Below are 17873 nucleotides of genomic sequence, written 5' to 3' on the forward strand. Positions count from 1 at the left end.
CTTGATCTGGCCATGAAGACATTAAGACATGAAGACTTGAAAAATAGATAGCCTTGGTAATAACATTCATGAGCCCCTTTCCAACTACCATAGTTACAACACACTTCAAATGGATTAGCAAAATGGCTTTGCGAATTATTAACATTTTATTTACCAAAACCAGGACCCCAGGAATGCATAGAGATACCACCAAATGTCCTTTTTTTCGTTAGCTTTTGCTGTCTCATTTATGGGACTGTTCCACCAAAATCAGGACTGTTGATAGGTATAGCAGTAAGTAGTGTTTATCTTGAATCTGCTGTGGGCATGGACAGGGATCAAGTCCTAGGGAACAAGTGTGGGAACTCGCCATAGATTTCCACTTAAGGGCTGGTCCTGCAGAACTCTTGATAATGTAACAGTTTTCCCACTGTGGAAAAGTGCAGGAACTCCATTCCTATGTGTTTCTGTAGGACTTGAGCTCTGGCCATGGATCATCTGTGCATAGACCCTTGGCCATTGCCCTTATGCCCAAATGCTTAACCCAACGCTACAGAATTTGCAGTTGCTCAACAATCTTTTGTCCTTGTAGGTGCTACTTATTGGTGTGGTTAGATCGGCATGTCAAAAATGTTCTGCAATACTGCAGCATGTTCCACATTTTATAGAACGGTTTCTGGAGAATAATGTGCAATTACCGAACAAGAAAAGGTCACAATGGAAAGGTTTTTACAAAAAAATGACTGTAGACTGACCAAAAACATTTTTCTTTCCATTTCATATATAGTAAAAGCTTATTTCTGCCTCACCACAGCTTGTTAAAGGTCATAAACTTCTTGTCAGCATTTTACAGGCCCCAAAAGAGTTATAAATATATCAGGAACTCGACTCAAAAACAAAACATGAAAATAAATTTCACTTTACAAAAAAATACTGAACTGAGAACATTTACAGCTTTATTGGATTTAAAGGAGACTTAACTTCAGGCCCTGGGCTCTATTGCTTGGCTTTTTTAAATTTCAAGTGAGGCATGTCAAAAAAAAATCGGAGCCAAAAAATCACCAAGAAGAAATCCATTCCTCATGTCATCTTTTCTCTTTTATAGACAATATCCTGCAAGGGCATCATGAAGAAATTTCTTTCTCTTTTTTTTATAGGCAATTGTTATATCTTTTGTCTGATGCCGGGCCCTCTTTGAAACCAAAAACACCACTCCGGAATGAAATTGGAGTCAATGTATAAGAGGAAATAATTTGACAACATATTTTTTTATTTAAAAAAAAATTAAGGGAATTTATCACTTTTTTTTTTATTTTTTATTTTTTTACTAATTAAAATTCTTTATATGTGAAAGCAAAATATTTGCCCAGATATATTATGTCTAGTTTTGCTCATAATAAACAATCACACCTTAGCGTTTATATTTTAGCAAGCTCTTGGAAAATCTAAACTTAGTTGTTATTGGTTGCTAAGAGAAATACAGACATATTTTTGTCTCATATTCATAAATCTGTGCCATTGTGGGGGTCTCGGTTGATGACCCTTTGCCATTCAAAGTGCAGTGTCCTCCTGGGATCCCTACGGGGGCCTGTGGTTGGATGTTGCCTCATTGTATATATGCTTGTGTTGTTCTTACTGTTTTATACATTTTTTGCCATGTTGTACGCTGACACTGTGTTTGTCTTTGGAATAGATTGTAGCTTAAATGTTAATACATGCACACATGCCTACAGGGAACCTTCTAGAGAAAAGGGAGGAGGTCATTCTACTGAGGAGAAAGAAGTTCAGGTCTAGAGTTGGCCTCTCTTCTGAGAAGAGGTGTGCCAGAGGGCTGCCAGAAAGGCCTACAAGTTACACCTGATACAGTCATTATCCATGGTTTACATTATTTACTTTGTCTCTAATTTTGGAATAGTCGTTTGACTACAGTAAAGTCTATGGGGAGATTAATCAAAACCTGTCCAGAAGAAAAGTTCCTGAGTTGCCCATAGCAACCAATCAGATCACTTCTTTCCTTTTGAAATGGTCTCTGAAAAATGAATGAAGCGATCCGATTGGTTGCTATGGACAACTCATCAACTTTTCCTCTGAACAGGTTTTGCTAAATCTCCCCCTATGTTTTCTTTAAGTTACCACAGTGTTGCTCCTTTTTTTTTGCACTACACCATAGCTTAGGGGAATAAAATGGTCAGAAATAAAAGAAAACCAATATGGATGAATAAAAATGTTAAACATTAAAATAATTAAAAACAAAAAAAAAGCATTTAAACTGCTAAAATAGGATGGCAGTGAAGAAGCATTAAAAAGCTATAGAGAATATGTAAAAACAGATAAAAGCCGCTAAAATAGAGACAGAAAGACTCACTGCCAAACAGAGTAAAACTAACCCCAAAATGTTCTTTAACTTTATAAATAGCAAAAAGGTTAAAAATGAAAGTGTTGGCCCTTTAATAAACAATAAAAAAGAAATTATAAAGGAGGATAAGGAAAAAGCAAATATATTAAACAAATTCTTCTCCACTATATTCACCGTGGAAAATGAAATGCCAGGTGAAATACAGCGAGATAAGGTAAACTCCCCAGTGCAGGTTACCTGTCTAACCCAGGAAGAAGTACAGTGCCACCTACAAAAAATCATAATAGACAAATAGCAAGGTTCAGATGGCATTCACCTCCGTGTTCTAAAGGAATTAAGTAATGTAATAGACAGACCCCTATTTTTAATATTCAGGGACTCCACAGTAACAGGGACTGTTCCCCAGGACTGGCGCAAGGCAAATGTGGTGCTAATATTTAAAATGGGTCAAAAGGTGACTCCGGGAATTATAGACCTGTTAGTTTAACCTCAGTTGTATGTAAATTGTTTGAGGGTTTTCTAAGAGATGCTATTTTGGAGTATCTTGATAAAAATAAATAAATAAATTAAATAAATATATGACTCCATATCAGCATGGCTTTATGAGGGATCAGTCCTGTCAAACTAACCTGATCAGCCTTTATGAGGAGGTGAGCTCAAGACTGGACCAGGGGGGAAGCAATGGATGTCGTATATCTGGATTTTTCCAAAGCATTTGATACGGTGCCACACAAAAGGTTGGTGCATAAAATGAGAATGCTTGGGCTGGGGGAGAATGTGTGTAAGTGGGTAAGTAACCGGCTCAGTGATAGGAAACAGAGGGTGGTCATTAATGGTACTTATTCTGGTTGGGTGACTGTTACTAGTTACCACAGGGGTCAGTCTTGGGTCCTGTTCTATTTAATATATTTATTAATGACTTGAAGAGGGGTTGAATAGCAAAGTAGCAATCTTTGCAGATGGTGCTAAACTCTGTAAAGCGGTAAACACAATAGAGGACAGTGCCCTGTTACAAATGGATCTGGATAGGTTGGAGGTTTGGGCTGGGAAGTGGCAGATGAGGTTCAACACTGATAAATGTAAGGTAATGCACATGGGGAAGAAAAATTCGGGCTAGGATTATGTATTAAATGGGAGCCCACTTGGAACGACTGACATGGAAAAGGACTTGGGATTCTTAGTTAATAGTAAATTGTACCCAGAAAGATTATCAGAATTAGGGTTATTTAATTTAGAAAAAAGAAGGCTTAGGGGAGACCTAATAACTATGTATAAATATATCAGGGGACCTTACAGAGATCTCTCCCATGATCTATTTATACCCAGGACTGTATCTATAACAAGGGGACATCCTCTACGTTTAGAGGAAAGAAGGTTTCTACACCAGCACAGACGGGGGTTCTTTGGAAGACTGTGGAATTCTTTGCCAGAGGACGTGGTCATGGTGAACTCGATACATTTATTTAAAAGGGGTCTGGATGCATTTTTGGAGAATAATAACATTACAGGTTATGGGTTCTAGATCCATAGTGACAGAAGGTTGATCAAGGGATCTATTCTGATTGCCATATTGGAGTCGGAAAGGAATTTTTACCTTAAGTATGAGGGTTACCTGCCTTCCTCTGGATCAACTCAGTAGGGAATTATTAGGGTTATAGGTTGAACTTGATGGACTTATTAACTATGTTACTATCAGGGCGCCCTAAACACTTTCAGGAAAGAAATCATACAGGGTGTTTGGTCCCAAGGGGAAATACAACCACCATCACCTGCTGTGCAGCCACTCATCACTGGAACAGCTCACAAAGTTAGTCAACTCCCTCGATTCCTTGTGAACAGTGTGACACTGACCATGACGGGTAGAGGACTGCATGCCTTAGGCATCCTTTCCTGTAGTACCATCTGCGCTTACATTGGGTTGCCACATACCAGCATATCGCATTCAGATAGTGATGGGTTATTGGCTCAGTGAAAAAAAACATTGAAATTTTGGGTCCATGGCGAGGAAACTCACCAGATCTCAATCTAAATGAGAACCGATCCTCAATGAGCATGACAAGGCAAATTACAGAAGTTTTGAAAAAGAAGGGTCAACAATTTAAATACTGAGTCTTTGCATAAACTTGTTGTATTTGTCAATAAAAGTTTAAAAATGTATGAAATGCAAAACACCAAAGCTGTAACTTTGTGAAAACTAAAATTTGTGTCAGTCTCAAAACTTTTGGCTAAAACTCTAAATAAAGAGGTTTCCTTTATAGCATGTTAGATGATGCCAAACATATAGGCTGTCTGAGTATATATATAATAAAAATCTCAAAAGAAAAAAAGGGGGGCATTTCGTTTTTTTTATTTTTTTTATTTAATTTCATTGTTTGGAATTTTTCCAATAAAAGCAGAACTATGCTTCAACATGGAGACATACATAACATTTGTGCCTGCCCCTTGCTGTTCACGGAAGTAACAATGAAGCCTCAAGCCTCCCCCTGTATGTGATTAAGTATTGCCGAAACACTGCCAAAATAAATACATAAAATATAATAACTTTCCAAAGTATTTAGGTACAAGCTTTTCTGTTTCTTAGTCCCCTGTGGATAACATTTCTAGCAGAACAAGAAGTTTGTATAAACCGCCATTTTTTTTTTTTTACATAAATTACTTTATTTTTGCCTCATTGGCTCAAGCACCAGCATCTCCATTGTTTTCATGGCTGTGTTTAAACCATTAGTTTTATGTTGACATCTGCTAGATTCAAATATTTTGTCATATCTAGACTTATAGTAATATTGTCTATGCAGGTCACATATTTTATTTATTTTTACATGTTGTATTTTCCTATTATAAAAAAAAAAAAAAAAAAAAAAAAAAAACACTTAAAGGGGTACTCCAATGATTTTTTTTTTTCTAATCCACTGGTGGCAGAATGTTAAACAGATTTGTACTGGAAGGACAAAGATTTTAAATAGAAGTAATTTACAAATGTGTTTAATTTTTTGGCACCAGTTGATTAAAATAAAATTGTTTTCCACTGAAGTACCCCTTTAACACTATATGGATGAATCATCATAATGATAATGAGCTCTCAAAAATATAATTTGGTAGATTTTTCATGTAAATCAATTTATTTTAAAATTAGATTTTTTTTTTCTTTTTTTAAATTTAAAAATATTGTTGGAAAATGTTTCCCAAATTCTCAACACTGCCCATTTCCACCAATTCAGCTATCAAAACTAAAATATTAAACATTCACCTATCAAAACTAAAATAGTCAATCTTCAATTCATATAAAGGATAAAACATACACCTATGTATAGGTCCAAAACTTCCATACATTTTAAAGGTTGACCATTCAGTCAGGCCATGAGTAAGAACAGCTAACATCCGAAATTTGTCAGCAGTTTCAATCGTTGTACCTATACATCGGTGTATGTTTTACTCTTGATTTGAAATAAAGCTTGAATACTTTTGGGAGCTGGAAGTTCACCTCTTGGTTACATAGACTATTTAGTATTGATCCACAAATATGACCCACAGTTAAAACTGCAACTCAGAGCACTCTTGTACAGTATTTTGGTCAGTATTCGATATGTATTTTGGTCAGTATTTATTTAGTATTTAGAAGCCTCAAGCCTCCCCCTGTATGTGATGAAGTATTGCCGAAACACTGCCAAAATAAATACATAAAATATAATAACTTTCCAAAGTATTTAGGTACAAGCTTTTCTGTTTCTTAGTCCCCTGTGGATAACAATTCTAACTGAACAAGAAGTTTGCGTAACCCGCCATTTTTTTTACATAAATTACTTTTATGCACCAGCATCTTTATTGTTTTCATGGCTGTGTTTTAACCATTAGTTTTATGTTGACATCTGCTAGATTCAAATCTTTTGTCATTTCTCAACTTATAGTTATATTGTTTAGGCAGGTCACATTAAATTTTTTTTGCACATTGTATTTTCCTAGTATTAACCTGTTGGGGATGGAGGGCACACAGGTACGCCCTTGCGTCTCGGTACTTAAGGACAGAGGGCATCCGGAGGCAATGCCTAGGTGCGGCCTGAGAACCCCATAACGGCTATCGCCATGATTCACCGGTTAATTCTGAACGGCGAATCACGTTTTTTCCGGGCTGATCGGCTTTCTGGTTACCCGATCGTGCGTAAAATAAGCATGATCGGAGCTGTCAGAGACAGCCCCCATCATCCTAAAGGGGTGGGTGCCCCCTCTGTCTGGGCATGCTAGGAGTTGTTGTCTGGGCATGCTTGGAGTTGTAGTTTTGCAACATCTGGATGGCCACAGTTTGGAGACCACTGTGCAGTGGTCTCCAAACTGTGGCTCTCCAGATGTTGCAAAACTACAACTCCCAGCATGCCTGGACAGTCTGGGCATGCTAGGAGTTGTAGTTTTGCAACAGCTGGAAGGGTACAGTTTGGAGATCACTGTATAGCAGTCTCCAAACTGTGGCTCTTCAGATGCTGCAAAACTACAACTCTCAGCATGCCCAGACTGTCCAGGCTTGCAGGGAGATGTAGTTTGGCAACATCTGGAGGGACAGAATTTGCAGAACTACAACTCCCAGCATGCCTGGACTTTCTGCGCATGCTGAGAGTTGTAGTTATGCAGCATCCGGAGGGCCACAGTTTGGAGACTGTTATACAGTGATCTCCAAACTGTGCCCCTCCAGCTGTTGCATAACTACAACTCGCTGCATGCACTGACCATGCATGCTGGGAGTTGTAGTTTTGCAACAGATGGAGACACACTAGTAGGAAAACACTGAGTTATGGTCTGTTACCAAACTCTGTGTTTCCCAACCAGTGCGACTTCAGCTGTTGCAAAACTACAACACCCAGCATGCAGGGTCAGTGTATGCTGGGAGTTGTAATTTTGAAACAGTTGGATATTTGCCCCCCCCCCCCCCCAATGTGAATGTACAGGGTACAGTACATTCACACGGGCGAGGGTTTACAGTGAGTTTCCTGCAAGTTTGAGATACGGCAAACTTTCCGCAGCAGCTCAAACTCCCAACTCGAACTTGCTGTAAACCCCCGTCCGTGTGAATGTACCCTAAAAACACTACACTACACAAAGTAAAGAGTAAAACACTACATATACACACACCCTCACACAGTACCCCCCCCCCCATAAAAAAACACGTATGGCACTGTTTCCAAAACGGAGCCTCCAGCTGTTGCCAAATAATTCTCAGTGTTGTCAGACAGCCATTGACTGTTCAGGCATTGTCGGAGTTTTGCAACAGCTGGAGGCACCCTGTTTGGGAAACAATGCTGTAGGGTATTTTTCGTATCGGAGGCAAGTGTAACACTTGCATCCGGGTCCATCCCTATGTAAATCCCTAATTTAGGCCCCAAATGCGCATGGCACTCTCTTACTCCGTGGCAATAGGGCCACATATCAGGTATTTCCATACTCGGGAGAAATTGTGTTGCAAATTTTGGGGGTATTTTTCTCCTTTCACCCCTTATAAAAAGGCAATGTTGGGGTCTACACCAGCATGTTAGTGTAAGAAAATTAAAGGAGAAAAGGACTCCCAAAATTCGTAACAAAATTTCTCCTGAGTATGGAAATACCCCATATGTGGATGTAAAACGCTCTGCGGGCGCACAACAAAGCTCAGAAGGGAGAGGGAGCCATGTACATTTTGAGGCCTAAATTGGTGATTTGCATGGGGTGACTGAGAATTACAGCGATTCTGACATAAACGCAAAAAAAACAAAAAACACCCACATGTGACCCCCATTTTGGAAACTACACCACTCAAGGAATGTACTAAGAGGTGCAGTGATCATTTACACTGCTGCACAGGTGATTAACGAGTTGTCGTTAAAGTTGGACGCAAAAATGAAAAATGTTATTATTTTTTTCACTAAAATGCTGGTGTTACCCCAAATCTTTCATTTTCACAAAGGGTAATAGGAAAGAAATCCCCCCAAAATGTACAACCCGATTTCTTCTAAGTATGGAAATACCCCATATGTGGATGTAAAATGCTCTGCGGGTGCACTACAATGCTCAGAAGACAAGGAGGAAAACTGTTTTTGAGAGATAATTTGACTGTAATTGAAGGCCATGTGCATTTACAAAGACCCCATGCTGCCAGAACAGTGAACCCCCCACATGTGACCCCATTTCGGAAACAACACCCCTCACAGAATGTAACAAGTGGTAAAGTGAGCATTTACACCCAACAGGTGTCTGACAGATTTTTTTTGAACAAAATGTAATTTGCACAGCCCAATGGTCCAAAGATCTGTCAAATTCCAGTGGGTTGTAAATGCTCACCGCATCCCTTATTATATTCTGTGAGGGCTATAGTTTCCAAAATGGGGTCACCTGGCACCCGACTTCAATTCCAACCAAACTCTCCCTCCAAAAGCTCAGTTGCTCTCCTTCTCTTCCGAGCACTGTAGTGCGCCAGCAGAGCACCTTATATCCACATATGGGGTATTTCTATTCTCAGAAGAAATGGGGTTACACATTTTGGGGGGCTTTTTCTCCTATTACCCCTTGTGAAAATGAAAAATTTGGGGTAACACCAGCATTTTAGTGAAAAAAATAAATTTTTTCACGTCCCACTTTAATGACAACTCATCAATCACCTGTGGGGTGTTAAGGCTCACTGTACCCCTTGTTACATTCCTTGAGGGGTGTAGTTTCCCAAATAGTGTGCCATGTGTTTTTTTCTGCTTTTCTGGTACCATGGGGGCTTCCTAAATGCGACATACCCCAAAAAAATGTTTTCAAAAAAATTTGCTGTCCCAATTTAATGAAAGTTTGTCAATCACCTGTGGGGTGTTCAGGCTCACTGTACCCATTATTACATTCCTTTAGGGGTGTAGTTTCCAAATAGTCTGTCATGTGGGGGGGGGGGGTTGTGCTGTTCTGGCACCATAGGGAATTCCTAAATGTGACATACCCCCCAAAAACATTTCAGCAAAATATGCTTTCCAAAAGCCCATTGTCGCTCCTTCCCTTCTCAGCCCTCTAGTGCACTTGCAAAGCGCTTCACATATACATATGAGGTATTTCATTACTTGAGAGGAATTGGTTTACAAATTTTGGGGGTCCTTTTCACCTTTTACCCCTTGTAAAAAGGAAAAAAATGGGTCTACAAGAAAATGTTAGTGTAAAAAATGAAGATTTTTAATTTCCTCATCCACTTTGCTGCTATTCCTGTGAAACACCTAAAGGGTTAACAAACTTTCTGAATCTCATTTTAAATACTTTGAGGGGTGTGTTTTTCCATAATGGGGTCCATCATGGGTTATTTCTAACATAAAGACCCTCAAATTTACTTCAAATCTTAACTGGTCCCTGAAAAATTCCGATTTTGAAGCCCTCTAATGTCTTCAAAAAGTAAAAACATGTCAACTTTATGATGCAAACATATTGTATATGTCAATTAATACATAATGTATGTGGTATGACTATTTTCCTTACAAGCAGAGAGTTTCAAATTTAGAAAAATGCTAAATTTTCATGAAATTTTCACCAAGAAATGATGCAAGTATTGACAAAAAATTACCACTAACACGAAGTAAAATATGTAATGAAAAAACAATCTCGGAATCAAATTCATAAGTAAAAGCATCCCAGAGTTATTAATGCTTAAAGGGGTACTCCAGTGGAAAACTTTTTTTTTTTTTTATCAACTGGTGCCAGAAAGTTAAACAGATTTTTAAATTACTTCTATTAAAAAAAATCTTAAACCTTCCAGTACTTATTAGCTGCTGAATACTACAGAGGAAATGATTTTCTTTTTGATCTCTGCGGATATCACGAGCACAGTGTTCTCTGCTGACATCTCTGTTCACTTTCAGGAACTGTCCAGAGCAGCATATGTTTTCTATGGGGATTTTCCCCTACTCTGGACAGTTCTTAAAATGGACAGAGATGTCTGTAGAGAGCACTGTGCTCGTTCTCTGTGCCCCAAGGGGTTTAAAATTTTTTTTTAAGGGGTACTCCGATGGAAAACATTTTTTTTCTAATTAACTGGTGCCAGAAAGTTAAACAGATTAGTAAATTACTCTTAACACAACAAGAATATAGAACTCCAGCACCACCGTATTCTATATATGCTGTACACACGACTTATGGAAGACTTAGTCAGGTATGTGTGGCTTGAACTCCGGTGAGCGCTACACGCTAGGAAGTATAGCATTCACATAAATCACATACGAAAGAAAGAAAGCGGAGTGCTCACCATTCCGTTGGTAGACGAGTCACTTCAACCGGGTGATCTCTGGACCGAACTAGGATCCATGCCGGGAGGCGGCAGCTGGTAATGGGGGGGAGCTCAGGCGTCAGGCCACGGACCATTCCACGCCACTAGGCGCTTCGTCAGTTCTTTTCAGTCTGACCACAGTACTCTCTGCTGAGACCTCCGTCCATTTCTGGAACTGTCCAGAGTAGTTGTAGTTTTACAACAAATGCAGGCACCCTGGGTGGGAAAAACTGGCCTCAAATACCTTAGGCTGGACTCTCGTACAGTGTTTTGGTCAGTACTCGATAGGTATTTTGGTCAGTATTTTAGGCCAAAACCTGAAGTGGGCCCAAAACATAGAAAAAGGTGCAAATCTTTTGATTATAGTTTTGCTCTCTGTCAGTTCCACTCCTAATTTTGGCTTGAAGTACTAACCAAAATACTGACAATATAGCCTTATACGGAGACATATTGGAATGAGCAAGAGGTGTGAATCCACTGTGTTATATAACCATTTTTTTTATAACATAATTTATTAATATGGCAAAGAAAATGAACAAACATAGCAAAGAAAAAAAAACTGAAATAAGAGAACAGGACACTAGGCACAGAACTCAAAATGAGCAACAAAATAGGAGTGTCATGGTGCAATAACAAAGAACAAAAAGTATTGTGCCATATCCAGTGTCCTGAGGTACAGTAAGTGTGGTATCCCAGTACAGGACCATGTCCTGTCTCTGTCTTAAGTCCCCTCAGTTAGAGTCCCTCTATTCCACAAAACTCTCCTGCACGGCTTGCCCCTTGTTCACCTCGTATAAATGTGTTCCTGTATATTGTTCAGTCTGTATATAGAGGTAGTACAAATGTATGGGACCTTCCTAGGTCATGTGACATATTATAATGGTTGTACAAATGTATAGGACCTTCCTGGGTCATGTGATACTGTCATGTGATGTACCCAGAGTTATCTGGGTTCAGGACCTACAGGCTTTACAACCAATGGGATTAGGCCAGCCTCCTTAGTATATAAGAGGCTGTAGTCACTAAATTCACTCTCTTAGGACCTGGACTTAAGCCAAGCACAATCAGCATATCTCAATTCATCTCAACTAGGCCAAAGCCTAAAGAACCAGCAGCCACTAAAACCGTGAGTTATAAAGCTCTATCTACCAATTCCTTGTGACTAATATTCAACTCAAATCCTATAATTAGTGGCACAGTGGCCTGCTTAAAGCTCAAAACCATTAGTCCCAGCAAAGCCTGTGAGGAACCTGCATCCCGGTTATCTCAAGAGAAACTGTATATTTGTAAAGACTGTTTGCACAAGAAATTAAGTAAAAGTTCCAGTTATCTCATAAATCCTGCTGTGGACATTCCGTTTCTTATCCTGCCATTTCTGGGCCGGTTGTTGGCAGGGCCTTCTGTACAAAACAACCGCATCCTGGCATCATGACAAACCAAGGGTTAATACCACCAGACTCTGTAGCATCATTGCAACACCCCTACACCACATAAGTTATACCAACACTTACTTTAATCTCATAAGTAGACAGAGTGTCCAACCAGTTTGACATTAGGCCAAACAAAAGAGCAGACTCTAAGCAGCCCCTTGGTTTTAACCCTTTATCCCACTCCAGGATGGGGAAGCTGCACATAGCTAGAGACTACCAGGTTACTGCTTCATAAGTGGTCCAGATGTGGGTAAAGATTAGTCTAGAGGACCATGGGACACCAGTGCATGACAACAAGGGGCAAGGCAAGAGCAAACCCAGGTTTCGGCTGAATTTGTGGACAGGTAGTAAAGTAGCAACGTCAGAGGTGGGTGGTATGGTCGTGGCAGGTAGCTCAGACTTGTGGTCAATAGTCTGGGTCATACACAGGAAAGGCAATATGGTACAGAGGGTGGGACAGAGGTGAAGTTGGGGTGGCAGGCAAAGATCATACACAGGATATGGAACTCTTAACAGAACGCATTACACCGAACACTAAACAGGTTAGGACCTGTTAGGACTGGCTCTAACACAAGGCCAACACAAGGCTAAAACAGCACCTGAAAGAAAGCAGTGCACACGGCAGAGGAGGAGGCAAAGACCAGCTAGTGCCAGTGACAGGTAACCAGGCAGAAGTGTCTGCCAGTAGTATACTACCAGAAGGAGTTATAGTAAACTTAGTTGTATTAAACTAATATTACCAAGGTGAGTGGGACTTGTGGGAGGGAAATACATACAGATGTTTACCATCATTGATTTCATATGAAATCTTAAAAAATATTGAAGCATATTACAACGCATGTCACATTACAGAGTTATTCCTTTTTAGAAGCTGTGTGCTACTTTGTTATGTCTCACAGAGGAAAAAGACAGAGGAACAGAATCTACCTAAAGGAATTCTTTAAAATAAGAGTAAGATAAGTAAGATAAATTTGTTTTTTATGCCGCTTTAAAACTTTCATATACTGTAGATGCCAAAAATCTACTTTAGACGTGTCTCTGCCCAATAGAAGCCCAGGGGTACTGTATAGGATACTGTATGTATGGTAGTCTATTGTGTTAGTTATTTTGTTACCTGTCTCACAAAGGCTGAAAACATGGTATGTAGAATGTTATGGTTCTGCACCTTTTCCCATCAAATGAAATTTAAAAATAATTCCTTAGTAGATAATTCCTGTAGAATTTGACAACTTGTACAGTAAGTTAGTTTTTAACTTTCTTCCGAGGGTATGGAAGGATAAGGGGAATATATGTGAGACAACATACAAATGTATCTAAAAGTAAAGCGCTTCATAGCGTAACACACCGGAGGATGGGTAAAAATGATCAAGGATCAAATGCCACTTACCCTGGGTGGTTATGTACCGTCATACACAACAATGATATGCGTGCTATATAGAATCGGTATCAGTCCCGTCTGCCCCTTCCAGCCTCCAAATGATAGAGTATTAGGATAGGCTTCACTAGACCAAATGGCTGGATTATATTGGTGCTGACCGGACCAAAGGACACAACCAGAATGGTGAAAAGAGGATTTATTTACCAGGATGCAACACGTTTTGCTGCGCATGCGCTTTACAAGTGTAAAAAAATTATTTTATATACATATTTGATATCGCCACATGTGTAAATATCCGAACTATTAAAATAAAATGTAATTGATCTCGTACAGTGAACGGCGTGAACGTAAAAAAAAAAAAAAAAGGCCAAAATAGCTGCTTTTTTATAACATTTTATTCCCAAAAAAAAATTTATAAAAAATTTAATAAAAGTTTTGTATAAGCAAATATGGTATTAATAAAAAGTACAGATCACGGCGCAAAAAATGAGCCCTCATAACTCCGCTCATACGGAAAAATGAAAAAGTTATAGGTCTTCAAAATAGGGGGATTTTAAATGTACTAATTTGGTTAAAAAGTTTGCGATTTTTTTCAAGCGCAACAGTAATAGAAAAGTGTATAATCATGGGTATAATTTTAATTGTATTGACCCAGAGAATAAAGAACACATGTCATTTTTACCATAAATTGTACGACGTGAAAACAAAACCTTCCAAAATTTGCAAATTGCGGTTTTCTTTTTAATTTCCCCACACAAATAGTATTTTTTGGGTTGCGCCATACATTTTATGGTAAAGTGAGTGATGGCATTACAATGGAAAACTGTTTGCGCAAAAAACAAACCCTCATACTAGTCTGTGGATGAAAATATAAAAGAGTTATGATTTTTGGAAGGGGAGGAGGAAAAAACGAAAGCGTAAAAATAAAATTGTCTGAGTCCTTAAGGTCCAAATGGGCTGAGTCTTTAAGGGGTTAAAGGGATAGTCAGAAGTAAGGTAAAAAAAAAACATATAAATGCTGCAGAAGCAAAGGTGCCCCGTTTCTGAAACCTCCAAAAATCTATTTGTTTTGTGGGTTTGTATGTCCTTTTAGCCTCTGTCAGTTGTTAAAGGGGTATTCCAGGAAAAAACTTTTTATTTATGATATATCAACTGGCTCCAGAAAGTTAAAGAGATTTGTAAATTACTTAAATTAAAAAATCTTAATTCTTCCAATAATTATCAGCTGCTGAAGTTGAGTTGTTCTTTTCTGTCTAGTAACAAAGCTCTCTGCTGACATCTCTGCTTGTCTTGGGAACTGCACAGAGTAGAAGAGGTTTGCTATGGGGATTTGCTTCTACTCTGGACACTTCCAGAGACATGTGTCATCAGAGAGCACTTAGGCAGATAAGAACAACCCAACTTCAGCAGCTCATAAGTACTGAAAGGATTAAGATTTTTTAATAGAAATAATTTACAAATCTGTTTAACTTTCTGAAGCCAGTTAATATATATATATATATATATATATATATATATATATATATATATATATATATAGTTTTTTCCTGGATAACCCCTTTAAGTACTACAATTCCCCGAAGGCATTTCTTTCCCTCAGATCTTCATCACAGCCCTTCTACCCTGCCTACACCCCTCCCACAGAACTCCTGCCAGTTTCTCCCATACCACAGCTGTGGCTTCAGTGCCCTGCTACAGATTGGTTCTTTAAGGGAATGTTCACATGCTGAGAATTTGTACATCTTCTGGGTGTGAACATACATTTAGGGGACTATATACATTTTATGCTGTGTAAATAAGAATAAATGCAGAAATAAAATATGCAGTGTATACAGTATGTATGAGCAGACCCTGAATTCACACGTGCAGAAATGTGTCCTATTCATCAGAAATAATATCATTCAGATGAATGGAACTGTGATGAATGGAATTTGAATTTCTTCAACCCATATGCAACATGTGAATGCACCCTTAGACAATCAGTCAGCTAGTAGCTGCTGTATTATTCCCTGTTTGCTCCTCTGCCTGTTGCATTGTTCAACTCAAAGCTCATGCTCATTCTTCCCTAAATGTCCCAAACAAAGTTTTATTTTTGAATATACATAGAAACAGTTGTGAGTCGGCACTGCCGCTACTCCGAATTATCCACAGGCAGAGATGTAGGTAAAGCCCCTGATATAAATGATGCACCATGGGGCACTGACACATACAGTCCAATAATGCAATTTTCTCAAGAGAATAGGTAGTTGGCACTCACCAAGTATATTTAATTTAAAAAAAAAGATGTTCATAAAGATGCGGTGAGTAGAAAGTTTTATTTTGCCCCTCAAAAGTTAAAACATATAGCTATATATGCAGGGCTCAAGTCCTGTAGTAACGTATGGGGACTGAGTTCCTGCACTTTTTTTTTTTTTTTTTACAGCAAGAACACTGTTCCCATTATCAGGAGTCCTGCAGGACCAGCCCTTTAGTGGAAGAGTTCCCATACTTTTTTTTCCCCCGAGAGTAGCTGGAGACAATACTGCCATACTGTAAATAAAAGGACTACAAAACTTCCTTTCAGAGGTGAGTCAAGAAAAAACATGATGAGGACAGTGTGACAACACTATATTGGTGACATATGTTTTAGGGTGATAATTATATTTAAATATATTTTTCTGATACTGAAATACCCCTTTAACCCATTGGGGACGGAGGGTTTTCCAGTTTTTGCACTTTCGTTTTTTTCCTCCTTACTTTTAAAAATCATAACTCTTTCAATTTTCCACCTAAAAATCCATATGATGGCTTATTTTTTGACCCACCAATTCTACTTTGTAATGACATCAGTAATTTTACCGAAAAATCTACGGCGAAACGGAAAAAAAATCATTGTGCGTCAAAATTGAAGAAAAAATTCAATTTTGTAAGTTTGGGGGGCTTCCGTTTCCACACAGTACATTGTTCGGTAAAAATGACACCTTATCTTTATTCTGTAGGTCCATAAGATTAAAATGATACCCTACTTATATAGGTTTGATTTTGTCGCACTTCTGGAAAAATTCATAACTACATGCAGGGAAATTTATATGTTTAAAATTTCCATCTTCTGACCCCTACAACTTTTTTATTTTTCCGCATACGGGCCGGTATGAGGGCTAATTTTTTGCGACGTGATCTGAAGTTTTTAGCTGTACCATTTTTGTATTGATTAGACTTTTTGATCACTTTTTATTAATTTTTTTTCATGACATAAAAAGTATCCAAAAAGACGCCATTTTGGGCTTTGGAATTTTTTTGCGCGTACGCCATTGACCGTGTGGTTTAATTAATGATATATTTTTATAACTTGGACATTTCTGCACGTTGCAATACCACATATGTTTATTTTTATTTTTATATACACAGAGTTTTTCTTTAAATGGGAAAAGGGGGATGATTCAAACTTTTATTAGGGAAGGGGTTAAATGATCTTTATTCACTCCCATAGGGACCTATAACACTGCACACACTGATCTTTTATATTGTTTCTCATAGGAAACCATTGATCAATGATTCTGCCGCTTGACTGCTCATGTCTGGATCTCATCGCGGCGACCCCGAACAGATGCTTAATTTCAGAAGGAAAATGCTAAATAGCATAAAGAATGCATGCAATATATAAGAACAAGGGAATGTAATTCATGTGGCATTTTTAGCACTTTGTAATACATTTGTTGAAGTCAGGAGGATACTGCTACTGTGTGGTCAAGGTGTAGCAATCAAGAATAATCATGATGCCCAAGTTTTTATTATACCCAGTTGATAAGCCTGCAGGGGCCCAAAGTAAATTGCTGAATAAACCAAAATTGAGCATACTAGTGTGGTGAGGGTGGGATGAGGGCAGATGGAATTACCCTAGGGGCAGATGGCATTAATCCCTTGTGTTCGTGATGCCAGGGCATGGTTTAATCTCTTCACCACCCGAAGGTATACCGCTGGATCCTGGGCTAGGCACGGGGGCAAATAATGACTCTGATGCCAAGTTACGGAACAATGGCAGCTTTATTGAGGTAGACAGGTGTAACAGTCTTAACAGTTTATACAGGCCCAGGGAGGTGACCAGTGACTTCTGAGACCTTAGAGCTCGCTGGAATTTGTAGTGGACTTAGATAATTTGATGCAGGACCACTCTGACTTGACACAGATTAATCTTGACAGATTTGACTGGGACTGACTAGACAGACTTCACCCCGTTTGTAGCTTACCAGGTTTTGACGTTCACCTGTGGCTGCGTGGTAGGCTTTAGGCCTCTTCAGGGCACAAGACACTCTCTCCGGACTTGACCTCACTGTAGCTCGGCAAAGACTTGGACTAAGAGCCTAAACTAGCTCCACCTAGGGTTTATATGGAGGAGACTCTGGAGGGGTCCATAGGTCACCCTGTAGGTCACATGGTCACTGGTACCTTTCTTGGTTACAACCCTTAGCAACATTACTTAAAGGTACATAACACTATATACACTTTACA

At 38.9% G+C, this 17873-nt stretch overlaps 1 protein-coding gene and 1 long non-coding RNA gene across 5 annotated transcripts in view; one reads left to right on the forward strand and one right to left on the reverse strand.

Moving 5' to 3' along the window:
* The window catches only part of LDB2 (LIM domain binding 2), a 403146-nt gene that overhangs the window by 361866 nt on the left and 23407 nt on the right, over nucleotides 1–17873 (reverse strand). The window lies entirely within an intron of this gene.
* LOC130355288 (uncharacterized) lies at nucleotides 12889–17453 on the forward strand. The gene is made up of 3 exons (XR_008888461.1): nucleotides 12889–12958; nucleotides 15808–15950; nucleotides 16902–17453. It is a non-coding gene; the product is annotated as an uncharacterized LOC130355288 (long non-coding RNA).

This window comes from Hyla sarda, chromosome 1 (genome assembly GCF_029499605.1).
Source record: "Hyla sarda isolate aHylSar1 chromosome 1, aHylSar1.hap1, whole genome shotgun sequence".
Taxonomy (NCBI): domain Eukaryota; kingdom Metazoa; phylum Chordata; class Amphibia; order Anura; family Hylidae; genus Hyla; species Hyla sarda.